General features: G+C 54.8%; 1 protein-coding gene across 4 annotated transcripts in view; it reads right to left on the bottom strand.

Annotated features, from left to right (window-relative positions):
* The window catches only part of LOC140402389 (guanine nucleotide-binding protein G(I)/G(S)/G(O) subunit gamma-8-like), a 385,252-nt gene that overhangs the window by 4,291 nt on the left and 359,039 nt on the right, over positions 1 to 21,922 (bottom strand). The window contains exon 1 of one of the 4 annotated variants that reach the window (XM_072490135.1): positions 21,678 to 21,784. The exons of 2 other annotated variants lie outside the window; for them this stretch is intronic. The gene's annotated coding sequence lies outside the window, so the exon portion shown is untranslated. Of the gene's footprint in view, positions 1 to 21,677; positions 21,785 to 21,922 lie in introns of those variants that run through there. One more of the 4 variants, XM_072490134.1, reaches the window with a different exon arrangement.

Genomic DNA, 21,922 nt, shown 5'->3' with positions numbered 1-21,922 from the left:
GACCAATTAATCTCTTTTTGGCAGTGTTGGTTGAGAAAGGAATGCTGGCCCTCAGCCAAGAGATCTTCCCACAGGTCTTCAAAGAACACCAAAGGAGCTCCAGCGTCCATTTTAAATGGGTCAGCAGCACTTGATGCCTGGCCTAAAGGCATGCCTTCCCTGAATAGAAAAGCCACGATCAGATGTGGGCAGATTCTAGAGCGGGGTTCGAACCCACCAAGGGGAACAAAGCCCCTTGGCTAGATTTGTGAGTTTATTCCTCTGCTCAATCCTGGGGCGAGGCCCCATTGTGAGGCCTTCGCTCAGGGCCCAGGTGTGACAGGGGACTGACAGAGTCCTCAAGGCCCTAGTGTCGAGGGAGGAAGGCCTCTACTCAAGGCTCTTTGAGGGTGAAAGACCTCATTGACGGTGCATTGGGAGGGGGGGGGGGGGGGGGGGGGGGGGCTGGTGGCTGTGTCAAGTCCCTGGTGTGAGCAGGGGGGAAGGCCTCTCCTCGAGGCTGAGATAAAGTGCATTGCTCTTGCCTTCCCCGGTTGGACTAAAATTGCTACAGCAGAGTGCTGCGTATTAGAAATGCCTGAGACAATGAAGAGAATTACCAGCATCAAACTCCAACCCTGCCCCCCCGCCCCGTTTCCCGTCCCCCCTAAATCATTCTCTCCCACCCTCTTGTAAAAGAGACTCTCACTGGGGTACAAACTCCAGGGCATCTACCCAAACCCAGGGTAACGGGCCAAATTAATCAAAGTGTGTGGGGAGGATCTGATGACACCTCTGACAGTGCAGCACTCCCGCAGTACTGCACTGCGGGCATCGACCTGCAGTATGTGCTCAGATTGGAACTTCAACTTTGCAATTGAGGGGGTTAAGGGGCAAGAATCTGTGCACGGTGTCCAGGAAAACAACCACACGAGAGCAAAAAATAATCTGGAACAAATTCTAATAACAAACTGTCCTCCTGACAGCTCGATTAATAGATTTAAATTGTGCCCGGGGAATTGGATGTGCCCAGACATGCCCACTGCCAGTTATTGACCACAGACACATCCGCAGGGAAATGAAAGTATTTGTTCTTAACAGATAGCCAACCTCGGAGTGTTAGGTTACCCAGGGAGCCATGTGGGACCATGAGATTCCAGAGCAGAGCTCAGATTGCAGACCACCACCATTCACCTCCCTACCCACACATCTATCACTCCAACTCTCCCCCGACTACCCCAACAACTGTACCCCACCTACCCCTCCAACTCTCCCCCGACTACCCCACCAACTCTCCCCACCTACCCCTCCAACTCTCCCCCGACTACCCCACCAACTGTACCCCACCTACCCCTCCAACTCTCCCCCGACTACCCCACCAACTCTCCCCACCTACCCCTCCAACTCTCCCCCGACTACACCACCAACTCTACCCCACCTATCCCTCTAACTCTCCCCTGCCTACCCCATCAACTCTACCCCACCTACCCCTACAACTCTCCCCCGCCTACCCCACCAACTCTACCCCTCCAACTCTCTCCTGCCTACCCCACCAACTCTACTCCACCTTCCCCTACAACTCTCCCCCGACTACCCCATCAACTGTACCCCACCAACTCTACCCCGCCGACCTCTCCCCCCGCCTACCCCTCCAACACTCCCCCACCTACCCCACCAACTCTACCCCACCTATCCCTCCAACTCTCCCCTGCCTACCCCACCACCTCTACCCCACCTATCCCTCCAACTCTCCCCCGACTACCCCACCAACTGTACCCCACCAACTGTACCCCACTTGCCCCTCCAACTCTCCCCCGCCGACCCCTCCAACCCTCCCCCGCCTACCCCACCAACTCTACCCCACCTGCCCCTCCAACTCTCCCCCACCTATCCCTCCAACCCTCCCCCACCTACACCACCAACTCTCCCCCGCCTACCCCACCAACTCTCCCACGCCTACCCCACCAGCTCTCCCCCACCTACCCCACCAACTCTACCCCACCTGCCCCTCCAACTCTCCCCCACCTACCCCTCCAACTCTCCCCTGCCTACCCCACCAACTCTACCCCTCCAACTCACCCCGACTACCCCACCAACTCTACCCCACCTACACCACCAACTCTCCCACCGACTACCCCTAAAACTCTTCCCCGCCGACCCCACCAGCTCTCCCCCACCGACCCCACCAACTCTGTCACGCCAATCCCTCCAACTCTACCCCACCTACCCCTCCAACTCTCCCCCGACTACCCCTCCATCTCTCTCCCACCGACCCCTCCAACTCTCCCCCACCGACCCCTCCAACTCTCCCCCAGCGACCCCACCAGCTCTCCCCCACCGACCCCACCAACTCTACCCCGCCGACCCCTCCAACTCTCCCCCGCCATCCCCACCAGCTCTCCCCCACCTACCCCACAAACTCTGTCACGCCAATCCCTCCAAATCTACCCCACCTACCCCTCCAACTCTCCCTCACCTACCCCACCATCTCTCCCCCACCTATCCCACCACCTCACACCCCTACCCCACCAACTCTCCCCCACCTATACCACCAACTCACCCCCGCCTACCCCACCATCTCTCCCCCACCTACCCCACCAACTCTCCCCTGCCTACCCCACCAACTCTCCCCCCCGCCTACCCCACCATCTCTCCCCCACCTACCCCACCAACTCTTCCCCGCCTACCCCACCAACTCTCCCCTGCCTACCCCACCAACTCTCCCCCCGCCTACCCCTCCATCACTCCCCCACCTGCCCCTCCAACTCTCCCCCACCTACCCCTCCAACTCTCCCCTGCCTACCCCACCAACTCTACCCCTCCAACTCACCCCGACTACCCCACCAACTCTACCCCACCTACACCACCAACTCTCCCACCGACTACCCCTAAAACTCTTCCCCGCCGACCCCACCAGCTCTCCCCCACCGACCCCACCAACTCTGTCACGCCAATCCCTCCAACTCTACCCCACCTACCCCTCCAACTCTCCCCCGACTACCCCTCCATCTCTCTCCCACCGACCCCTCCAACTCTCCCCCACCGACCCCTCCAACTCTCCCCCAGCGACCCCACCAGCTCTCCCCCACCGACCCCACCAACTCTACCCCGCCGACCCCTCCAACTCTCCCCCGCCATCCCCACCAGCTCTCCCCCACCTACCCCACAAACTCTGTCACGCCAATCCCTCCAAATCTACCCCACCTACCCCTCCAACTCTCCCTCACCTACCCCACCATCTCTCCCCCACCTATCCCACCACCTCACACCCCTACCCCACCAACTCTCCCCCACCTATACCACCAACTCACCCCCGCCTACCCCACCATCTCTCCCCCACCTACCCCACCAACTCTCCCCTGCCTACCCCACCAACTCTCCCCCCCGCCTACCCCACCATCTCTCCCCCACCTACCCCACCAACTCTTCCCCGCCTACCCCACCAACTCTCCCCTGCCTACCCCACCAACTCTCCCCCCGCCTACCCCTCCATCACTCCCCCACCTACCCCACCAACTCTCCCCTGCCTACCCCCTCCAACTCTCCCTCACCTACCCCACCATCTCTCCTCCCCCCCCCTCTCTCCCTCCCTCCCCCCCTCCCCCCCCCCCACCCCTCTCCCTCCGCCACCCTCCCTCACCGCTCTCCTCCTCCGCCCCCCCCCTCTCCCCCCCCTCCCCCACCTATCCCACCACCTCACACCCCTACCCCACCAACTCTCCCCCACCTATACCACCAACTCACCCCCGCCTACCCCACCATCTCTCCCCCACCTACCCCACCAACTCTCCCCTGCCTACCCCACCAACTCTCCCCCCCCGCCTACCCCACCATCTCTCCCCCACCTACCCCACCAACTCTTCCCCGCCTACCCCACCAACTCTCCCCTGCCTACCCCACCAACTCTCCCCCCGCCTACCCCTCCATCACTCCCCCGCTTACCCCTCCAACTCTCCCTCACCTACCCCACCAACTCACCCGCGCCTACCCCTCTAACTCTCCCCCACCTACCCCACCAACTCTCCCCCACCTACCCCACCAACTCTCCCCTGCCTACCCATCCATCTCTCCCCCGCTTACCCCTCCAACTCTCCCTCACCTACCCCTCCATCTCTCCCCCACCTACCCCTCCATCTCTCCCCCGCCTACCCCACCATCTCTCCCCCCATCAACCCCTCCATCTCTCCCCCTGCCTACCCCTCCATCTCTCCCCCACCATTCACCTCCCGACCCACACACCTACCCGTTCAACTCACCCCCCGCCTTCTCCTCCATCTCTCCCCCACCTACCCCTCCATCTCTCCCCCGCCTACCCCACCATCTCTCCCCCCGTCAACCCCTCCATCTCTCCCCCTGCCTACCCCTCCATCTCTCCCCCACCATTCACCTCCCGACCCACACACCTACCTGTTCAACTCACCCCCCGCCTACTCCTCCATCTCTCCCCCACCTACCCCTCCATCTCTCCCCCGCCTACCCCACCATCTCTCCCCCCGTCAACCCCTCCATCTCTCCCCCTGCCTACCCCTCCATCTCTCCCCCACCATTCACCTCCCGACCCACACACCTACCCGTTCAACTCACCCCCCGCCTACTCCTCCATCTCTCCCCCGCCTACCCCACCAACTCTCCCCCCACCTACCCCTCCATCTCTCGGGAATCTACTACTCCATCCACCCCTCCCTCCCCTCTCCATTCACTCTGTCCTCACCCACCATTCCACTTCCCCCGTACCCACCCCCTCCCTCACGCAGGCCCTCTCCATCCCCTCCCCACCTCACCAATACTGCCTTTATCCCTCACCCCCAAACTCCCTCTAACTCCCTCCCTGCCACACACTCCGCTCCACACCCACTCCCCCACCCAGCGGCTTCCCCATGCCAACCATCCCACCAATCCTTACCTTCTACCTTCCCCTCCCTTGATGCTATTTAAAAAAAAACCTTTACCCCACGATTAGATTCCAGTCTGTAACTCACTCCCGGGTATCTGTTATTCTATATATAAACCACCCTTAACCCCTCGATTAGATTCCAGTCTGTAACTCACTCCCGGGTATCTGTTATTATACATATAAACCACCCCGAACCCCTCGATTAGATTCCAGTCTGTAACTCACTCCCGGGTATCTGTTATTCTACATATAAACCACCCCGAACCCCTCGATTAGATTCCAGTCTGTAACTCACTCCCGGGTATCTGTTATTCTATATATAAACCTCCCGGAACCCCTCAAATAAATTCCAGTCTGTAACTCACTCCCGGGTATCTGTTATTCTATATATAAACCACCCCGAACCCCTCGATTAGATTCCAGTCTGTAACTCACTCCCGGGTATCTGTTATTCTATATATAAACCACCCCGAACCACTCGATTAGATTCCAGTCTGTAACTCACTCCCGGGTATCTGTTATTCTATATATAAACCACCCTGAACCCCTCGATTAGATTCCAGTCTGTAACTCACTCCCGGGTATCTGTTATTCTATATATAAGCCTCCCGGAACCCCTCGATTAGATTCCAGTCTGTAACTCACTCCCGGGTATCTGTTATTCTGTATATAAACCACCCCGAACCCCTCGATTAGATTCCAGTCTGTAACTCACTCCCAGATATCTGTTATTCTATATATAAACCACCCCGAACCCCTCGATTAGATTCCAGTCTGTAACTCACTCCTGGGTATCTGTTATTCTATATATAAACCACCCCGAACCCCTCAATTAGATTCCAATCTGTAACTCACTCCCGGGTATCTGTTATTCTATATATAAACCATCCCGAACTCCTCGATTAGATTCCAGTCTGTAACTCACTCCCGGGTATCTGTTATTCTATATATAAACCACCCCGAACCCCTCGATTAGATTCCAGTCTGTAACTCACTCCTGGTTATCTGTTATTCTATATATAAACCACCCCGAACCACTCGATTAGATTCCAGTCTGTAACTCACTCCCGGGTATCTGTTATTCTATATATAAGCCTCCCGGAACCCCTCAAATAAATTCCAGTCTGTAACTCACTCCCGGGTATCTGTTATTCTATATATAAACCATCCCGAACTCCTCGATTAGATTCCAGTCAGTAACTCACTCCCGGGTATCTGTTATTCTATATATAAACCTCCCGGAACACCTCGAATAAATTCCAGTCTGTAACTCACTCCCGGGTATCTGTTATTCTATATATAAACCACCCCGAACCCCTCGATTAGATTCCAGTCTGTAACTCACTCCTGGGTATCTGTTATTCTATATATAAACCAATCCGAACCCTTCGATTAGATTCCAGTCTGTAACTCACTCCTGGGTATCTGTTATTCTATATATAAACCATCCCAAACACCTCGATTAGATTCCAGTCTGTAACTCACTCCCGGATATTTGTTATTCTATATATAAACCACCCTGAACCCCTCGATTAGATTCCAGTCTGTAACTCACTCCCGGGTATCTGTTATTCTATATATAAACCACCACGAACCCCTCGATTAGATTCCAGTCTGTAACTCACTCCCGGGTATCTGTTATTGTATATATAAACCACCCTGAACCCCTCGATTAGATTCCAGTCTGTAACTCACTCCTGGGTATCTGTTATTCTATATATAAACCACCCCGAACCCCTCAATTAGTTTCCAGTCTGTAACTCACTCCTGGATATCTGTTATTGTGTATATAAACCACCCCGAACCCCTCGATTAGATTCCAGTCTGTAACTCACTCCTGGGTATCTGTTATTCTATATATAAACCACACCGAACCCCTCGATTAGTTTCCAGTCTGTAACTCACTCCTGGGTATCTGTTATTCTATATATAAACCACTCTGTACCCCTCGATTAGATTCCAGTCTGTAACTCATTCCCGGGTATCTGTTATTCTATATATAAACCATCCCGAACCCCTCGATTAGATTCCAGTCTGTAACTCACTCCTGGGTATCTGTTATTCTATATATAAACCCCCCGAACCCCTCGATTAGATTCCAGTCTGTAACCTACTCCAAGGGTATCTATTCCTGATGAGATGGATTTGCCCCTACTCGAGAACCCAAGTTTCCTGGTGAGATACCTGAGCAGACAATTAATACGTTACCCACAGCTGTGAGCTGGGCCTCGTGGGTCTCAGAGGGGCCTGGCATCTGTTGACAGAACTTGTTTACCGTTGGCAGCAGCTGGTGTTTGGTAAGGTAAAAACAGCCAGGTACAATCACCAAAGAAGGCTTTTAACCCTTTCAGGCCCAAGACGCTTGAAGGAAGCCTGTCGCTAGTCAGTGCTGCATTGTTAATTTACCCAGATGATTGCTAGGCAACAGCAACCGCAAACCCCCCCCCCCACCATCCGATCCAACTGTGGAAAGGGTCCATTTATTGACCCCTGTTTCATTCCTGCCCATGAGGTTATGATGAGGGACCTTCCTTGATCAATTGCCGCTGAAGGGTTGGTTAGGCCTCTGCTGGGAGGTGTTGGTGGGTGGCGATGGGAGGGGATTAACTTTCCATTTGTGGGGGGGGCTGTGGCTTCCCGAATATCACAGGGGAGAAGCTTATGTTCCTTCCAGTTCCTGATGTAGCTGACACCATCTTGAAGGTGTCTTTGTGATCAGAAGACAGACATGGTCAGACAGGCGGCCATTTTAAAATGCCAACAACTACTGGACATTTATTTCACACGTTAATTGCAGCGTGCGTCAACACACGTTCAAATCCCAAAGCCCTTCACAGGAGCAGAGATACTTGACACTGAGCCACATATTGGGAACGGTGAATGAACGCTTGGTCAAAGAGGTCAATTTCAAGAAACATCTTAAAGAAGGAGAATGAGAGGGAGAGAGAGAAACGGAGAGATTTGGGGAAGGAATCCTTGGAGCTTGGGGCCCCTAGGCAACAGAAAGCCTGGTCGGCAATGGTGAGGCGTGATGCACAATCAATTGCACAAAGACTAAAGTTGGGTACAACTGTGGCTTTATTACAGTCAGATGCGTGGCCTCCTGCTGCAGCCGGCGAAATGGCAGGGCACTGGAGGTCATGCATATTTATACAGTTCTCCGTGGGCGGAGCCAGCCAGCAGGAGCTACATGCGAACCTGTAGTGCAGGTCCTACCTTACATCTCCTATTTCAGTGGTTCACCACATTCACCCCCTGTTAAAAATGAGTCCGGCGGGGGTGACGTGAAACTAGATACAATTAGTGGAATTATGTACAGTGGTAGGGAAAGAAAAGTCCATGTTGACGGTCCGGAGTCCGTCAAAGGTTCAGCCGGTCCGGTGCTTTGGTGCTTCGTTGGGATCGGCGTAACGGTGGCGGCGAAGTCGGTGCTGGCGGTGGTGGAGGTGGTGCCGATGGCGGTGGTGGCGGTGCTGATGCTGGCCAGTCATCGGGGAACTCCGGGAGCGTGCCAAAGTCCTCTTCGTCCTCTTGTGCGGAAAAGGGGAGGGGGGGGTGGTCTGGTGGGGTCAAAATTGGCGGCTCGGTGGGAAGGGGGGGGGGCGCATGGGTGGGGGGTGTGTGTTGGGGTGGAACCTGACGGTGCCAGGTCTCTGAGTGAGACAGTATCTTGGCAGCCGCCGAGGAACTCAACGTAGGCATATTGAGGGTTGGCGTGGAGCAGGTGAACCCTGTCCACCAAGGGGTCCGCCTTGTGGAGTCGGACGTGCCTACGGAAAAGGACCGGTCCTGGAGCAGGGAGCCAAGTCGGGAGCGACACCCCGGATGTGGACTTCCCGGGGAAGGTAAAAACACGTTCATGGGGTGTGTTATTAGTGGCGGTGCACAATAGTGACCGGATGGAGTGCAGAGCGTCAGGGAGGACCTCCTGCCAGCGAGAGGCTGGGAGGTTCATGGACCGTAGGGCCAGCTGGACGGCCCTCCAAACCGTCCCATTCTCCCGTTCTACTTGCCCGTTTCCCCGAGGGTTGTAGCTGGTCATCCTGCTGGAGGCTATACCCCTGCTGAGCAGGAACTGACGCAGCTCATCGCTCATGAATGAGGATCCCCTGTCACTGTGGATGTAGGTGGGGAAACCAAACAGAGCGAAGGTGATGCTGAGGGCCTTGATGACGGTGGCAGACGTCATATCAGGGCATGGGATGGCGAAGGGGAATTTGGAGTACTCATCGACCACACTGAGAATATACGTGTTATGGCCGGTGGAGGGGAGGGGCCCTTTGAAATCCACGCTGAGGCGTTCAAAGGGGTGGGAAGCCTTCACCAGGCGCGCACGGTCCGGCCGGTAGAAGTGCGGCTTGCACTCCGCACAGACCTGGCAGTCCCTGGTGACTGTCCTTACTTCCTCGACAGAGTAGGGCAGATTGTGAGCTTTGACCAGATGGTACAATCGGGTGACCCCGGGTGACAAAGGCTGTCGTGTAGGGCCCGGAGTTGGTCCACTTGTGCGCTGGCACATGTACCTCGGGAGAGGGCGTCTGGGGGCTCGTTGAATTTACCGTGGCGACACAAGATCTCGTAATTATAGGTGGAGAGCTCGATTCTCCACCGCAAGATTTTATCATTTTTGATCTTGCCCCACTGTCTGTTATTGAACATGAAGGCTACCGACTGTTGGTCCGTAAGGAGAGTGAATCTCTTACCGGCCGATGCTGCACAGCTTCAACGATAGCTTGGGCCTCCTTTTCGACGGATGAGGGTCGAATTTCAGAGGCATGAAGGGTGCGGGAAAAGAATGCTACGGGCCTGCCTGCCTGGTTTAGAGTGGCGGCAAGGGCGACGTCTGAAGCGTCGCTTTCTACTTGGAAAGGCAGTGACTCGTCCACTGCGCGCATCCCGGCCTTGGCGATGTCTGCTCTGATGCGGGGGAAAGCATGTTGTGCCTCGGCCGCAAGGGGGAATTGGGTGGACTGAAGGAGTGGGCGGGCCTTGTCCGCATTGTTTGGGACCCACTGAGCGTAGTAGGAAAAGAACCCCAGGCAGCGTTTGAGGGCCTTGGGGCAGTGGGGGAGGGGAAGTTCCATGAGGGGGGGGGGAGCATGCGCTCGGGGTCGGGCACGAGAAGTCCGTTTTGGACTACATAGCCGAGAATGGCTAACCGGGTCATGCTGAACACACACTTCTCTTTGTTGTAGGTCAAGTTGAGAAGGGTGGCAGTGCGGAGGAATTTATCGAAGTTGGCATCCTGTTCCTTCTGGTCATGGCCGCAGATGGTGACATTATCTAAGTATGGAAAGCTGGCCCGCAAACCGTACTGGTCGACCATTCGGTCCATCTCTCTTTGGAAGACCGAGACCCCATTTGTGACACCGAAAGGGACCCTAAGGAAGTGGTAGAGGCGACCGTCCGCCTCGAAGGCAGTGTATGGCCGGTCCGACTTCCGGATGGGGAGCTGGTGGTAGGCGGATTTCGGGTCAATTGTTGAGAAGACCCGGTACTGCGCAATCTGATTGACCATATCAGATATGCGTGGGAGGGGGAACGCGTCGAGCTGTGTGTACCGATTGATGGTCTGGCTGTAGTCCACGACCATCCTGTGTTTCTCCCCAGTTTTAACCACTACCACTTGGGCTCTCCAGGGGCTGTTGCTGGCCTCGATAATACCCTCCTTAAGCAGTCGCTGGACTTCGGACCTGATGAAGGTCTTGTCCTGGGTGCTGTACCGTCTGCTCCTAGTGGCAACGGGCTTGCAATCCGCAGTTAGATTTGCAAAAGGGGAGGGGGGATCGACCTTGAGGGTCGTGAGGCCGCAAACGGTAAGGGGGGGTAAGGGCCCGCCGAATTTGAGGGTGAGGCTCTGGAGGTTGCACTGGAAGTCCAGGCCCAACAGGAGTGCAGCGCAGAGATTAGGAAGGACATAGAGGCGGAAGTTACTAAATTCTACGCCCTGGACCGTGAGGGTGACTGTACAAAAGCCTCGGATCGGGACGGAGTGGGATCCGGAGGCTAGGGAGGTCCTTTGATTGGCCGGGTGGACCGCGAGGGAGCAGCGCCTTACCGTATCTGGGTGAACGAAGCTTTCGGTGCTCCCGGAGTCCAACAGGCACGAGGTCGCGTGGCCGTTGATTTTAACCGTCGTCGATGCGGTGGCCAGGCTGTGCGGGCGAGATTGGTCCAGCGTCATCGAAGCGAGCTGCGGGTAGCCATCGGATGCTTCGGGTGGTGAGCGGATGCGGTTCCGATGTCGAGATGTCCGGGGACCCTGTGGGGAGCAAGTTGGCGGCGCCCATGGTGCGCACATTGCGGGGTCGGGACAAAATGGCGGTGCCCATGGTGCGCACATTGCGGGGTCGGGACAAAATGGCGGTGCCCATGGTGCGCACATTGCGGGGTCGGGACAAGATAACGGCGCCCATGGTGCGCACATTGTGGGGTCGGGACAAGATGGCGGCGCCCATTGGTCGCACATGGACCCGGGAGGAGAAGATGGCGGCTCCCATTGTGCGTCTGGCGTGGGGGAGGGGGCGATAGCGGGCGCGATCGCAGCGACTGCGCGGGCCTGGCACACAGCCGCGAAGTGGCCCTTTTTACTGCAGGCTTTACAAACTGCAGTGCGGGCCGGGCAGTGTTGGCGGGGGTGCTTCTGCTGACTGCAGAAGTAGCAGCGGGGACCCCCAGGGTGCGCGGCGTGCGGCGCAGGCGTATTGGGAAGGCAGGGCCCCGGCTGAGGAGGTCGTCGGCGGGGTCCAGGAGGGGTAGGAAGGAGTAGAAGGGTGGACAGCGCGGCGGGAGAGGTACGATTGTACGTTACGGGATGCGATCGTCATGGAGAGCGCCAAGGTTTTTGTCTCCGCCAGTTCGAGCATGGCCCCTTCCAGTAATCGTTTTCGGATGCGGTCCGACGTAATCCCCGTCATGAAGGCGCATGAGGTGATTCGCGTGTTCGGCGGCCGTGACAGCCTGACAGGCACAGTCTCGGAAAAGTGGAATTAGGGCCCACCAGAAGTCTTCGATGGACTCACCAGGTAGTTGCGAGCGGGTGGCAAGTACATGCCTGGCGAAGAGCATGTTCGCCTTCTGCGCGTAGTGTTCTTTGAGGAGTTCCATCGTTTTTGTGTAATTCGTGGCGTCTTGGATCAACGGGAACACGCTGGAGCTCAGTCTGGAGTACAGGACGTTTATCTTCTGAGCCTCCGTTGGCTCGGGGCCCGCAGCCTTGATATAGGCCTCAGAACATGCTAGCCAGTGAGTAAAGTCTTTCCTGGCGTCGGGTGAGCGCGGATCCAGCTGCAGGCGAACGGGCTTAATTCGAATATCAATTCTGTGGAAAATCTGACTGTAATAAATTGATGCACGATCAATTGCACAAAGACTAAGGTTGGATACAACTGTGGCTTTATTACAGTCAGATGCGAGGCCTCCTGCTGCAGCCGGCGAAATGGCAGGGCACTGGAGGTCATGCATATTTATACAGTTCTCCGTGGGCGGAGCCAGCCGGCAGGAGCTACTGGCGAACCTGTAGTGCAGGTCCTACCTTACATCTCCTATTACAGTGGTTCACCGCAAGGCGAGGGAAATCGCTGCTGTGCAACTGGTCAGGATTGGAGAAGCGTGGAGATCTTACTAATCGGCGTGACCGCATTGCCAGAGGCCCGCTCAGCAAACCTCCGCTGCCGACCGGCTGAGTTCCCGGCGGCGTGGAAGTAACCACCGATTGCCGGTCGAGATGTTGGCGTGGCGGCTGTGGACTCAGTCCGCGGCTGCCCTGGTCGGGGGCGGGGGGATCGGAGGTCGGAGGGGCGCCTTGTAGGCGGCCGGGGATTAGATCTGCGCGGTTTCAGGCCCGGGCACGCGGCCGATCGTGGGGGGGGGGGGGGGGCTTCCTTTCCCTGTGTGGCTCCGTGGTCCGAGTCCGCCATAGAGCACGGCGCAGTCGCTGGAGGCCGCCGCCTTGCGCATGCGCGGACTCCGAACTGGTAGCGCGGAGGCCCATATCTGTAGCTAAAGCTGCGAGATTTACTCTGGGTCCCTGCGAGCCCCCTTCAGGGCTGAGAATTAGTTCAACGTTTTATGAGGAATTTCGGGAGTAAAACCACCGTTTTTAGGCCGGCGTGGTGACGTAGCCTCATTTTGGGAGAATCCAGCCCAGGGAGTCAGGTGACCAGGCCACAGAGGGAGGGATTTGAACAGGAAGATGAAAATGAAGTTGGCAGCATGTTGCCAAACTGGGTACAGTTGTAGGTTGGTGAGATCGGTGGTGGTGAATGGGACGAGGTTGGGCTTGAGTTACAGGACCAGGCAGTACAGCCAAAGAGAACGATGGGTGTCAATTTCTGCGAGGCCCACTGGGGACTAAAAAATTAAAGATTTCGCAAGAACGAAATAGGCCAAGGTTCTGCTGCTTCCGGCTCCCGTCCCTTGTTCTCTTTACTTTTTAAAACACAATGAAGTATGTAGCATTCTGGGCTTTATTAACAGGGGCGTAGAGTACAAGAACAAGGAGGTTATGCTGAACTTGTACGAGACACGTTCGCCCTCAGCTGGAGTATTGTCCACAGTTCTGGGCGCCACACTATAGGAAGGATGTGAACACATTGGAGAGAGAGCAGAAGAGGTTTACAAGGACGGTTCCAGGGATGAGAAGCTTCAGCGATGAGGATGGATTGCAGAGGTTGGGACTGTTCTGCTCGGAGAGAGGAAGGCCGAGAGGAGATTTGATTGAGATGTTCCAAAATCACGAGGGGGCTGGACAGAGTAGACGGGGGAACCTGTTCCTGCTCGGAAAAGGATCGTGAACGAGAGGGGCATTTAAATCATTTAAAATGATTTACAAAAGAAGCAAAAGCGATGTGAGAGAAAACTTTGTCACCCAGTGAGTGGTTGGGGTCTGGAATGCGCGGCCTGGACGTGTGGAGGAGGCAGGTTCAATCGAGACTTTCCAATGGGAGTTGGATGATTATTTGAACAGAAACAATGTACAGGGGAAAAGGCAGGGGAACAGCACTATGTCGCCATGCTTGTTTGCAGGGCCGGTGCCGACACGATGGGCCGAATGGACTCCTTCAGTGCCGTAGCAATTCTGCGATTCTTGGGCCAATCCCACTGCCTCCAACCTGATTTTGCCCTTTACTTGGCTCATCTGCTGCAGAAGGCTTCATCCATACCTTTGCTACCTGTCCCACATTCTACCCTCTGACCCTCCTGCCCTTGTCTCAGCTCACACTAAGTCCCGTTCCCCCTATCACCCCCTGCGCCCTCTGACCTACACCGGCTCCCAGACAAATAAAGTCTTGATTTTAAAAATTTTCGACGTTGGTTCCAAATCCCTCCATGGCCTTATCTCTCCCTGTCAAAGTTAAGTTGCCATAGTCCCAGACGACCTTAGGCTGCTTTCCCCTTTGAGGGCGAGAGCTGACAGGTGGTGACTTAACCTGAGGATCACGACATCTCAGGCGAGGTTGAGAAGGTGGGCCCTTCATGAATAACCTCAGCCGGTACAGGTATTGAACCCGCGTTGTTGGTCTCGCTCTGCGTCATGGACCAGTTATCCAGCCAACTGAGCTATCTCTTTTTTTCCCCTCCATGACCCTCCGAGGTCGCTGTGCTCCTTTAACCCTGGCCTCTTGAGCATCCCCTGATTTTAATCGCTCCACCATTTGCGGCCATGCTGTAAGCTGCCTGGGGCCCCTAAACCTCTCCGACCTGGATGTCCTCGTACACCAGTCACTGAAGGTAAGCGTGCAGGAGGCGGTAAAGAAGGCAAATGGTATCCTGGCCTTCATTGCGAGAGGATTCGAGTACAGGAGCAGGGGTGTCTTGCTGCAATTGTACAGGGCCTTGGTGAGGCCACACCTGGAGTATTGTGGGCAGTTTTGGTCTCCTTCTCTGAGGAAGGATGTTCTTGCTCCAGAGGGAGCGCAGCAAAGGTTTACCAGACTGATTCCTGGGATGGTGGGACTGACGTACGCAGAGAGATTGAATCGGTTAGGATTGTATTCACTGGAGTTCAGAAGAATGAAGGGTTTCTCATAGAAATCTATAAAATTCTAACAGGATGAGACAGGGGAGATGCAGGAAGGATGTTCCCGATGGTGGGGGTGTCCAGAACCAGGGGGACACAGTCTGAGGATACGGGGTAGACCGTTTCGGACAGAGATGAGGAGAAATTTCTTCACCCAGAGAGCGGTCGGCCTGTGGAATTCGTCAGCACAGGAACCATTGTATGTTTTCAAGAAGCAGTCAGATACAGCACTTAGGGCGAAGGGGATCAAAGGATATGGGGGGGGGGGGGGGGGGAAGCTGGGATTAGGTTATTGAGTTGGATGATCAGCCTTGATCATAATGAATAGCGGAGCAGGCTCGAAGGGCCGAATGGCCTCCTCCTGCTCATATTTTTTCTTTATTTCAATGACTCACTTTTCTCCTTTAAGACACTCCTTAAAACCTCCCTCTTCGACTGCGCTCCCCCAAGATGGTAACAACGGTTTTTCAGCAGCGTGGCACCGACACCAGCTCCTCAAAATGGGCTCCAGCACCATCATGCAACAAGGTGGTGCCTTCCACCCATATGGGACTGGAGTCACATGGAAGCCCAGACCAACTTTGTGTGGCTGGTTCCAGTTCCCGCGGCACGCAAATGAATCTCTTGGTCTCTTTTCTGATGCCAATCCCCAGATTACCGTTACTCAACTGTATAGTTTTGGTTTGGGCCCTCGCAATACGGGATTCGGTCCATGATCCGTCACCCAGCGTAACCGTTTCTCGTGCGCCGGCCTAGAAAACGGGTGCCAGCGACTCGGCCACATAGGCCATAGCATCATTCAACAGCCCATTTGCGCCATCGAGTGGTGTGGTGGTGGGGTGGGGTCGGGGGGGGGGGGGGCAGGAGGGGGTGATGGGGGAATGTCCAGAACAAAGGGGGCATTATTTTAAAATGAAAGCCAAGTCATTCAGGGACGATATCAGAAATTGGAGTGGAAACCTGGAACTCTCTCCTCCCAGAAAGTGTGAATTGTTGTTGGGAATGAACAGTAGGGTTACAGAACCAAGGTAGGTAGATGGAGCTAAGATACAAATCAGTCATAACCTGATTAAGTGGCAGAACACGCTCAAGAGATTGAAAGGACTACGAAGAACATAAGAGATGTGAGGTGTGTGATAAAGTCATATACTCAGCCAGGCGCACCTAGATTTCAAACCGTATGAGCTAATGAACATGGATCTCTTATTATCTTGTGCGAACAGACTCCCTCTGTTGGTATATGTATGTATGATAGCCTCAAGTGGATGAAATGCACATTGCAATTTTCGAAACACTACAAGCAGGAGAAAGCCATTGCGCTCCTTAAGCCTGCTCTTCCAACCAATAAGATCATGGCTGATTTTCAATATTAAATCTATCCCTTGATTCCCTTACTTCTAAGAATCTATCAATCTTAGCCTTAAATATAGTTAATGACAGAGCACCATACAGCTTCATGGGGTGGGAGCAGAGGAACAAGAGGTCATTCAGCTCGTTCCGCCTGTTGTGAGCCCATTGCTGATTTGTGACGTAACTTTCACATCCTCCTATTCCCCCATTTCTCTGTCCCTCAACCCCGGTAACATTCTGGAAAATTACTTCTGGCAAAGGCTAACTTTCGACCGGGATCACAGGATGGATGTGGACCAGCTGAAGGCCATTCTGCCTGTCATGCCCATGCTAGCTCTCAGCTGTCCCACTCCCCGTAGGCCTGTGAACCTTTAGCTAATTTGCCAGTTCGCTTTTAAAAGCTACGAGCCTGCCTCCCTCAATAGTCTCAGTCAGCTCTGGGCGGCAGGGTGGCGCCGAGGTCCCGGGTTCGATCCCGGCCCCGGGTCACTGTCCGTGTGGAGTTTGCACATTCTCCCCGTGTCTGTGTGGATCTCACCTCCACAACCCAAAGATGTGCAGGGTAGGTGGATCGGCCACGCTAAATTGCCCCTTAATTAGAAAAAATGAATTGGGTACTCTAAATTTATTTTTAAAGTCTCAGTCAGCGCATTCCCGAGCCTCACTACTCGCAGTGTATAACAGGGGCGGGATCCTTTGACCCCCCCGCCGGGTCGGAGAATCGGCGGGTGATCGCATGAATCCCGCCCCCACCAGCTGCCGAACTCTCCGGCGACGGGGTTAAGGCGGGGGTGGGAATTGCGCCGCGCCGGTCGCTTCCGGCCCGCGATGGGCAAAGCGGCCGCCCGTTTTAGGCCCGTCCCGCCGGCATAAATTTGACTTGGTACTGACTGGCGGGACCTGGCTCTGCGGGCAACCTCGGGGGGCGGGTTGGGGGGGGGGGGGTGCGGGGGGATCTGGCCCGCGATCGGGGCCCACTGATCCGCAGGAGGGCCTGTGCCGTGGAGGCACTCTTTCCCTCCGCACCGGCTGCTGTGGGCCTCCGCCGTGGCTGGTGTGGAGACACACGCTGGCGCTCCCGCGCACGCGCCAACTCGCGCCGGCCGGCGGAGGCCCTTCGGCACCGGTTGGCGCAGCGCCAAGCCTCTTCCGCGCCGGTTAGCACGGCGCCAACCCCGCCGGCCTAGACCCTGACGGTGCGGAGGATGCCGCACCTCCCGGGCGGCCCGATGCCGGAGTGGTTCACGCCACCCCTCGGCGCCGGGACCGCCCACCCCTCGGCGCCGGGACCCCGCCCCGGATTTCTCCTCCTGTTGCCATTGCATCTTTCGCCAATCGCCTTAAATCTCTGCCCTCTCGTTTTCAATCCTTCTACCAATGGGATCCACTCTTGAGGAGGCATGGTGGCACAGTGGTTAGCACTGCTGCCTCACAGCACCAGGGACCCTGGAACAATTCTGGCCTTGGGTGACTGCCTGTGTGGAGTTTGCACCTTCTCCCCGTGCCTGCATGGGGTTTCCTCCGGGTGCTCCGGTTTCCTCCCACAGTCCAAAGATGTGCAGGTTAGGTGGATTGACCATGATCAATGTGCGGGATTGTGGGGGATAGGGTGGGAGAGAGGGCCTAGGTAGGGTGCTCTTTCGGAGGGGTGGCGCAGACACGATTGGCCGAATGGCCTCCTCCTGCACCAAAGGGATTCTATGATTCTACGCCCAGGCCTCCTCATGATTTTGAACGCCTCCATCAAACTTCCTCTTAATCTCTTCTCCAAGAGAAACACTCCCAATTTCTCCAATTCTGTCCACTTCACGGAATCTGTCCACCTCACGAAGTCCCTCACCCCTGGAACCATTCTCGTGAATCTTTCCCGAATTTCTCTAGCGCCCTGGCAACTGTCCTGAAGTGCGTAACCCGGAACTGAATACAGTACTCCAGTTTAGGCGCAACCAGTGTTTTATACAACTTTATTAGAATTTCCTTGCTGTTGTATTCTTTGCCCCGATTTATAAAGCCCAGAATCTTGTTTGCCTTACTAACTGCACATCCACAACTCGCCCCAATGGATTTAATTATTTGCTCCATGGGCAGCACAGTGGGGCAATTGTTGGTATCGCTGCCTCACAGCGCCGAGGTCCCAGGTTCGATCCTGGCTCTGGGTCACTGTCCGTGTGGAGTTTACACATTCTCCCCGTGTCTGCGTGGGTTTCGCCCCCACAATCCAAAGATGTGCAGGCGAGGTGGATTGGCCACGCTAAATTGCCCATTAATTGGAAAAAATGAATTGGGTACTCTCAATTTATATTTAAAAGAAATAATTTGCTCCAGCTCACCCCCCCTTCTAGAATTATACCCTTTATACCATCAACCTGTCCTTCTGATCAAAAGTGAATTGTGACCAGCTCGTCAATCAGAGGAGGTTAATGAAGTAAATTGTTGCATTTTCTTTTCTTGATAAATTAGTCACAGTTGAAAGACGAGGCAGATTACGAGTAGCGTGTGACTCCCTTAGGGGGTCTCCCCTAATTAAACCTCCCACACACCTGCCAGCCTCCATGGCCCAGGAGGAAACTCATAAAAAATGCATCGAGTGTGCGGCTAATTAGTTCAACCGGGAAGGCCCTCCTGCGTGAGGGTCAAGCGTGGAAATGTCACCTTTGAAAGAAGAGACCCCCCAACCTTCAGGTGTCGAGGGGCAGGTGGGCAGTTCTGGTGGGCATTGGGGGGGGGGGGGTGGAGAGGGTTAGAAATTGTGCTGTGCGGTTTTATGTTTGAATTAGCTCGAGGAAATGCCTGGGGTTTGGTGCTTTTTAGTTTTAGGCAACCGACCTTTGAACTGGGCTAGCCAGCTTTCGGTAGAGATGAACGTCTTTTTCTGTTAGATAAAGTCAGGGGTTGCGGGCAGGGGGGGGGTCTGTGACTCTGACACACAACCTTTGATGTCTGACGAGGCCGCCAGTGTTGATCGATCGGGTGAAAATTAGTCACGTTACTGGGACATGCACATTCGCCTCCCGCCATCAACCGTCCCCCCCCCCCCCGTCCCCCCCCCGACCTGACTCAGGAGAGAGAGGAGATGGATTGCACAGGTTGGCCACGTTGGCATTTTTGGCCACCTCGGGTGCGCGCCCTCTTAAAGAGTGAGGGTTGGCAGGATATTCGCATGCCTGGCTCAGAGGGTAGCACTGGCCCCTCCCATGTCAGGAGGTTTGCATGCATTGGGGGGGGGGGGGGTGCGGTCACCTCTGAGGACTTGAGCCCATGGGCCAGGCAGTACTAAGGGAGTGCTGCACTGTCAAAGATGCCGTCGTTCAGGTCAACTCAGGGCTCTCTCGGGTAAATCTCGTGGGCATCATTCAAAGATGATCGGGGGGTGGGGGGCAGTTCTAACCCTCACCCTAATGTGCTGTCCTGGCCAATATTTAGCTCATCACTTGTGGGATCTTGCTGTGTGAAGTGAAACTTGGCTGCCACATTTGCGACATCACAACAGTGACTACACTTCAAAATAGAAGTACTTCATTGGCTGTGGGTCACTTTGGGATATTCTGAGGTTGTAAAAGGTGCTGTATAAATGTTGTACGCCCCCCCCCTCCCCCCGAGACCTCAGCAGCAGCTTCTGGAGAGACAGCATGTCACTAAAATTCAATTCAACTGCCCGTTCTCCTGCCGGAATGAACAGTTTGCTCCGTGCAGCCGACCCCCATAAGGAGGACCTCACCAGTGGAAAGCTTCACCCCGCTCCCTCTAAAGTCGTTGACTCCAAACAAACCTGTTGGACTTTAAGCTGGTGTTGTCAGACTTCTTACTGTGCTCACTCTCAGTCACTCCCTTTTTCCCCCTGAGTGGGGCACGCAACTTTATGAGGGGGCCGCGCGCGGACAGAGAGGGAGACTGGGCCGATCGCCTGACTGATCGAGAACCAGAGGGACTCGGAGCTAAGGAAATTGGTGAAATGGCGACGTGAGTGAGAGAGCGATGGAGGAAGGTTCGATTGAAGCTTTAACGAGGGAGTTTGATCGTTATCGGGAGAGTTACAAAGATGGAGGGTTCTGTGAAATGGCGGGGGAGTGGGACCAGGTGTACGTTCTTACAGAGGGGTGGCACAGACATGGTGGGCTGAATGGCCTCTTTCTGTGCTATAACTCGAATGTCTCAGGCAACGGTATGGCCCCCGTTAGTTGTTGCTGGGAGGCAATCTCCCCAGTACAGAGACTGAGACACACATGTCCATCAACACAGACACAGACACACACTCACACAAACATACACACACACACGCTCACTCACATACACACACACTCACCCACACACATGCACAAACATACTCACACCCACCCACATACACTCACACACACAAACATACACACGCATACATTCACACACACACATATAGACTCTCCCTCACACACACACACACATATATACTCTCCCTCACACACACACACACCCACATATATACTCTCCCTCACACACACACACACACATATAGACTCTCCCTCACACACACACACACACACATATAGACTCTCCCTCACACACACACACACACATATAGACTCTCCCTCACACACACACACACATAGACTCTCCCTCACACACACACACACACACATATAGACTCTCCCTCACACACACACACATACTCTCTCTCACACACACACAGACATACTCTCTCACACTCACACACACACAGACATACACAAACATACACACTCATACACTCACACCTGCTGCCTCACGGCGCCGAGGTCCCGGGTTCGATCCCAGCCCCGGGTCACTGTCCGTGTGGAGTTAGCACATTCTCCCCGTGTCTGCGTGGGTTTCGCCCCCACAACCCAAAATGACGTGCAGGGTAGGTGGATTGGCCACGCTAAATTGCCCCGTAATTGGAAAAAATGAATTGGGTACTCTAAATTTATTTAAAAAAAGAAAAAAACACACATACTCTCACGCTCACACACAGACACACTCAGATACACACACACTCACACTCAGGCACACACACAAACCCACGCACGCACACATACAGGGAAACACGCACTCACCCACACAGACGTGCACAAACATACACACACTCACACGCATACATGTACACACACAGACAGACAAACAATAACACAAACACACATGTAACCACACGCTATGACACATAAATGCACATTCAGATTGACACACAAACACATGTACAGAGCGACACATTCCCAAAATGTGTACCCCTTCTATCCCTCTCATTGTCCTCTATAACGTCAGTAGATACCCCCTCCATAATACTGGAGAGACTGCCACATTCTTCGTGCAATCCCAATCCACATGAGCCAGAACTCAGACAAGGCACAGCCCCTCCGAGTGGAACTGTAACACTTGCAAAAATAAATGTTGGCGACTCAACTCAGGAATGTCCAAGCGTCTGAAAAGAGTGTAAAATTCACCTACCTGTTCAGAGACAGTGTCAGCCCCAAGTGCCTCCCAGTGTAAGTGAGGAGCAGGCAGTAAGTTAGTGACAGAGTCAGGAGGGGGGTCCACAGGGATCCAGAGAATCCCCTCCCATTGCTCATTTCATCAAATCAATCCCTATAGGGCAGAGCTGTCACAGACCCTGACACACAAACACACTGCACAGGCTCTCGAAGGACTCCTCAAACACCTCTCACAGCACCAGATACTTTATTATACATATA

Source organism: Scyliorhinus torazame, chromosome 25, assembly GCF_047496885.1.
Source record: "Scyliorhinus torazame isolate Kashiwa2021f chromosome 25, sScyTor2.1, whole genome shotgun sequence".
Classification (NCBI taxonomy): domain Eukaryota; kingdom Metazoa; phylum Chordata; class Chondrichthyes; order Carcharhiniformes; family Scyliorhinidae; genus Scyliorhinus; species Scyliorhinus torazame.
The sequence above is the reverse complement of the archived record's forward strand: the minus strand, read 5'-3'. Positions and strand labels throughout refer to the sequence as shown.